Here is a 6,812-nt window from a genome sequence, read left to right on the forward strand (position 1 = left end):
CTCCTGGATCGATAAACACTTTCCTGACACAATGTGGTTCAATTCATAAAACATGTCTCCCCTTTGAGTTTTTGATAAATACAACAATTCGCAAACATGCTCAATTAAGGATTGAACTGCTTCCTTGACAGGCGGTTCAGAAAGAGTGAAGGCTATGACTGGGACAGGATCTCTGTGTACTCCTTTAGTCCCCAAGTTAAGCTCTCATGATTCAATATTTTCCTTAAATATGCGTTTCAAAGTTCTGCAATCACTTGTGAGATGGTTGACGAACCTATGAAAGCGACAGTAACGAGGATTCTCCATGGCCTCTTCAGTTGGTTCTTTATTGACATATGGCAACTTGATCGCGCCGTCTTGAACCCAGGCATCTAGTAGTTCAATAACCTCTTCAATAGGAAAAGGGAATTCAGGTGCCTCTGGATCAGCTTCCGCGTGTTGAGCAGGAACTTGTGCATTATCCTTCTGTTGCGCCTTTGAAGGAGTTGAGGAAGTATGCTTGCGTTGTGGCTCGGATTTTCGTTTCCCTCCTTCCGCAACATCGTTTGTGGAAGGTTGAAGATTGTATTGTTTGTTGATCAAACATATGCTACCTCGAGTCTCCCATGGTTCTTCGATTTTTGTAGTTTTAGCCCTCTCGAGCAAAGCAGGTGCAATAGTTTCCGACCTCTTAGCCGCTTCATGAAGTTCAGAGAAAGTCTGGAACCTGAGATTTTCCAGTAAAGCCCTATAGACTGGAATCATTCTATTGATGCACAAGTACACAAGTTGTTGTTCTGTGATATTTAGATCATGGCATTCCAAAGCTTGAACTCTGAACCTTTTCCCATAATTGTTAGGATGTTCGTTGCTCCTTTGAAACATTCTTTCGAGATCAGAGAGGGTGATTTTATCTGAAACGAAGAAATATTTTATGTACAAAGCATTAACCATTTCTCCCCAACTCTTGATACTTCCTGGTGCGATGTTGTTGTACCAGGTATATGCCCTGCCTTTCAGAGATTTTGAAAATTCCTTCAGTCGGACAGTATGGTTGTGCTCATGTTCACCCAATGCTTCCAAGAATCGGGAGACATGTTCTCGAGCGTTACCCGTTCTATCATAAATGGTGAATATTGGAGAGGTGTAACCTTTTGGCAGAGGAATCCTTTGTGTAGCAGCAGGGTATGGAGGTTGGTGACGGTGGACATAAGACGTCTTGTCTTTTCCACGATCTTCCAAAAGACGCTCCAGGTCTTCATGTGTGATAAAACTGGATGGTTCTTTCGCTGGTGGATTGTCTGCAGCCTTAGGGATTTCTTCGTCATCTACTACATGGATTGGAGTGACCTCAGGATCAGCATCTGAAGGCGTTTCTTTAGCTTTTCATTTCTCCTGAGTTTTCTTCGACATCTTGTCTTAAGAGTCTTGAGATAATTGCATAATTCCTTCTGAGTAGCATCCATGTCAGTCTGATTTTTGGTAAGAGTCTCTTGCACCTTCATGAGATCACCAATGGTAGGTGGATTTTCTATGATTTCTTCAGGAGATCGACCAAAGAGTGGATTTTTGATGGCGCCAGTGTCGTCGCTTGCACGGGTGATCACCGGGGCGTTTGGAGGAGTAGTAGTGGCAGGTCGCACCGGAGGAGTGGTATTGGCATTACCACTAGAGCTTGCATTATTGGAATCGGGTTTTGAACCCGGATTGGTAACTGAACAAGACCTAAGACCGACCATCTTTGTGAGAATTGAGATTGCAACCGAGAGAATGACCTCCCTCTGTGGTCGCCAATCTGTAGATGGGGAAAACCGATTTGCTGGGTTTTACGGAATTGAGGAGACGGCCGTGCGGAGGAGACTCCTTGAATCAAGCGAAATGTTCAACCTCACACAGATGCACTGTAAGAAGGGAGTGCTTTGAATTCGAGAGATCTGTAGGACTCCGGCCTAAACCAAGACAATGGTCGTTCCAGAGTCAATTCGGTCACAAGAGAGGATGGGTCGATCTGTAGGAGGAAAGCTGAGAAATGTGTGAGATCAATGGTGATCGAAGATCGTAGGTGTGTTGTTTATTCTGCGTAATGAAATAAGATAAGCTCTGATTGATTGAATTTGCTCTATTGAGAGTAATTGCTCAGACGTTGAGTTGTTAATCTCGTGTTGTCTGTTGAAAGATTGTCCTCTTTTAAATCATGATTCAGAGACTTATTTATATTTCTAGAATTGTAAACACCTTGATCCCATGAAGTGTGACAGTTGCTGGAGTCAACGAGTGGGGAAGTGGAAATCGTGTTAAAACCAGTTTCTCATCGTGCGGAGACTTGGTTGATTTTCTACGCACTACTTTGTTAACTCCTTCAACTGGTTGCACGACTTGCTCACATTCTCATCGTGTGTATGAACACATGTGCCGTAGACTGCCAGACCAAAACCCTAGTTAATATCCCCCCATGTAACATGATTGATATCTCATGATTGTGGAGTCTGCAAGGCAAACGTGTATATAGTTAGTCAGTTGCTGACTTCATGGGACGATGAGTCCTTGCATTGCTGAGTCGAACGTGATTTGCGAATGTGCTGAGACTCATGAATTGGATGTGTCTGTTGAGACAGAAGTATAATTGTCGAATAAATATTGATAGTTAAGGTGAGCAAATATTGCTTATTCAATGGATCGTTGAATATTGATAGTTGAACCAATATTCCTTAGTCTGAGAAAATATTGCTCATTTGAGCAAGTGTTGCTCGTTTGATGAATTACTGGTAGCATGACCAAATAAAATATTATTTTAAGATACTGGCAACTGAACCGAGTATAATTAATAAAATGTTGATCATGAGATCGTTGTAAAATTATTAGCGTTCGAATTTGGAATTATGAACCTTGAACTCGAAACCCTAATTCGATCAATTGATGATCAATTAATGGTTTATTGAAAAATAACCACAGAGTGAAGGAGGGACCGGCTACATGGGATGATGGGTCGACCATGTAGCACCCAGGTGCTCAGGTGACCAAATACCAAAGTCTCTTGAAGACCAGTTGGTGAAAAGATGACTAAATGCTGGTTTAATCATTTATTCAAACAATGTTCGTCTGAACTTTAGGTGATAAAACCTAATAAATTATGAAGAGATGACGGACCGACCAAGGGGTCATGAAAACCGGCCTTGGTTGGTCACGGGATCGACTGACGATCGTTTTATGAAATTCTAAAATTGTTTGGAAGTATTTGAACCTAATGTGAACAAATTAGGTCAAATGATGAAAGTATGTGGGACCGGCCTCTTTCAATCCAAAGAGCCAACCTTGATCGGTCAAGGTAATATGCTCGCGTCGCCAAAGTGTACATGTCTCAGTCTTGAGAATTTTGATATTTTCTGATGTGCGTTTGAGCAACATTTTGAGAAAATATGACGAAATCAAGGATTTTGTTGAAACTAAGGAAACTTCATAAGATGAAGGAAATAATAATAATAAATAAAGGAATCATGAGGTGTGGGACCGGCTATGGCCAAGGCATGGCCGGCCGACCAAAGAGCCCGGTCCCATGGCACTTTTCCTAATTTTGTATTATATTTCATGATTTTAGGGTAATATCATGAAATCAAGGAGTTTGTTGAAACCAAGGAGTTTTGTTGAAATCAAGGAGTTTCCTTGAAGTGAAGGAGTTTCCATGAGATGATGGAAACAAATAATATTAATAATAATAAAATAAGGGCGTGTGGGACCGGCTTGGGCATGGTCGGCCGGCCAGGGCCCGGTCCCGTGAGTTTTCCCTAATTTTATGTATTATTTCATGATTTGAAGGAATTTTCATAATTTGAAGGAAATATCATGAAATCAAGGAATTTCATGGAATGAAGGAAACATAAAAAAATAATAATAATAAAATGAGAGGCGTGCGGGACCGGCCGGCTAGGGCCCGGTCCCACGAGTTTCCATAATTTTATATTATTTTTCATGCCTTGAAGGAAATATCATGAAATTAAGGAGTTTTCATGAGATGAGGGATATAATAATAAAATAATGAGGAATCATGAGGTGTGGGGCTGGCCACGACTAGGGCATATCTGGCCGTCTAGTAGACACAGTCCCACGACACCTTTCCCAATTTTATATTATTTCCTTGATGCGAAGGAAACACCATGAAATTGAGGAGTTTCCTTAAAATGAAAGATATTTGTTCACATGAAGGGATTTTCATGAGATCAAGGAAAATAATAAAATATGATAAAATATAGAATTGGGCGTGGGATTGGCCATGACACGACCGGTCGGACGGTGTGCCCAAACCCCCAGCGCCTTGATTAATATTTTATTATTTATTTTTTTCTTCTTATTTTGCATAGGTTCATCGTTCCTTCGTATTTTGGAATGCTCGTTCGTGCATTCAGGTGCTCGTTAATGCATTATTGATGAGTACACTTGCACCATTTTAGTCGGGGCTTCCTCGATAGTGGCTCAGATGCCCGTGTGTTGAATATTTATTACTAACCCATGGAATTCTGCTGGGAAGAACCATGGATTGAAGTAACGAAATATTATGAAAAACGTAGAATATTTTCCAGGGATTTAGTTAATGAATCTAATGATTTAGGAATAATTAATTGAGGGCACTATACTAGTACGATCGTCTAGGAGCATTAATTATTCTGGAATTGAGTGATATGAGCTTGTTGAAGAGTCATATTTCTTTTATATAGTCAGGGAAAACATTGTTACATCCTGAAGACGTTATTGCTCTATACTAGCAGAGAAGCTGTCTAAGAGCCGTCCAATCTTTCAATTCTATATAGAAGTAATTACCGAAATTGCTCAGTATTCATGAGATATGTCGTTGCCTCAGCTGAGAGACAACATATCTACATACACTCTGAGAGACAATATTCTCAGTCAGAGATTCTTGTGGCACGAGCTTTCATGCTTCGGTGAGAGACATGAGCCTCAATACTCATCTGATTGTTGAATCAGAAGCTCGTATAATTATGGTTTTACGATTTTATCCCTTGTCGAAAATCCACCATCTACACCAAAACATAGTCCCATCATAGTTTCAATTTGGTTACACCAAAATGGAGCTTGTGTGGTGGCACAAATGGGCGCGGGACTTGCTGGCCATTTCATGGGCTTAGCACTATACTTTTGCTACAAAAGAAAGAAAAGAAAAAATAAAATAAAATAAAATGAATTTCACACATTTTGGACCCTACATCAAGGTGTGGCACGTGCAGTTGAGAAGGGGAATTAGGTTTCTTGTTGAAACCAAATTGAGAATCCAATTCATCTAGCAGAGACATGAGATGAGAGTGAAAACCAAATGCCGGAGTTCCTCGTTGCTGCTCCAAGACTCAGTTGCCGTCACTGGTCAAGGGTTGGATGTTAGTCTGCCAAGGGTTGGATAAAGTTTTCTATGATGAGAAGAACACGGAAACAAGATGGGTTTCGTCTGAGAAGATTTGTAAGAAGAAAGAAGGGAAGAAAGGCTGCTACTGTTGAGATTCGAATCGTGAAGTTATGATGGAGTTTTGAACAGATTTCATATGCCAAGAAACCAGTGGAAATGAGTTGTTGCTGAACTGTTTTTGCGGCTGTTAACAAGGGTTGAGAATTCCATTTGAGATCGAGAATGCAAGGCAGAAGAACTGATGCTGTTAATGTTTGTATGTGATGATAAATGGTGCAGATGAATGTTCGAATGATTTCTGAATATGGGTTAGTGTTGAATTGAATGTGCAGGGATTTGGAGAGGACATGAAGCTGATTCTCGATTCACAGACACATCATCAGTTCCTGCTCATCAGATGTTCATGAAAATGCTTAAACCAAGTTCTCTAGCTGAAGTGTTGGTTCCGACAGATGATGTTAAGACGAGCACAAACAATGGTGTTGGCTGAAGAAATTTGCAATGAAACAGTGAAGAAATTGGGTTGCTGCTAGCATGGATTCTGTCATGGCAGTCGAGATGGAATGGAGGTTGGTAATTGGAAGTAAATGGTGAAGGGTTATACACAGTTCGAAGCTGAGTTCCAGCGAGAAGATAGGGTGATACTTGTTGCTGCTTCCATTTTTATAGTGCTGAGTCTGTGAAGAGAATGTGATTTGAATCAATGAGTTTTGGTAGCTGAGATTGTCGTGAAGGTCAGTGAAAGAAGGTAGCAGGTCTGGCGTGAGTATTATGGGCTATGTTCAAATGGAATTATGTCGCTAAGACAAGGAAAACAAGGTCATGGAGCTGTGGGTCATTATAGAGATTTGTATGGTGTTTTGAGTAGCCAGAAAGTGGCCAGAAAAATACAGTCTTGGTTGGCCTTGTGCAGCTGGTTAGCCATGGTTCCAGGCCTGAGTACGAAAGGATGTTGGCAATGGTTAGGACCCAATATAGATATCACCAGAATAAGGAAACTTGGGTACCAATTAGTTTCAGTTATGGAAGGAGTTTTTAGCCGTGAAAGCAGCCAGAAGTGCTTTCCAGAAGTGCTATCTGTGCCGTCAGTTGTGGGAGTTGAATGGCCGAGATTTGAAGCTTTCTGAGTTTGTGTTATGTTGGGATTGCTGGGCTGTTTAGGCTACGATTTTACAGGGCAGGAAAGATATATAAAGGAGGCGCAGAAACACAACAGAAGGGCCTCTCTTTACACAGGAAACGGCACAGCAGGCATTTGACAGAAGTGCCCAACCAGTTCTTCATCACCAGTTCACCTGGATTTGCAAGTTTGAGGATTTTCTAAACCAAGTGTTTGCTTTCCATCTTCTTCTAAATTTAATGCTTGCCATGAACCTCAGTGTGAGTAGCTAATTCTAATATTGATTTGGGAGGATTTCAAAAC

Source organism: Papaver somniferum, unplaced genomic scaffold (genome assembly GCF_003573695.1).
Source record: "Papaver somniferum cultivar HN1 unplaced genomic scaffold, ASM357369v1 unplaced-scaffold_132, whole genome shotgun sequence".
NCBI classification, from domain to species: Eukaryota; Viridiplantae; Streptophyta; class Magnoliopsida; order Ranunculales; family Papaveraceae; genus Papaver; species Papaver somniferum.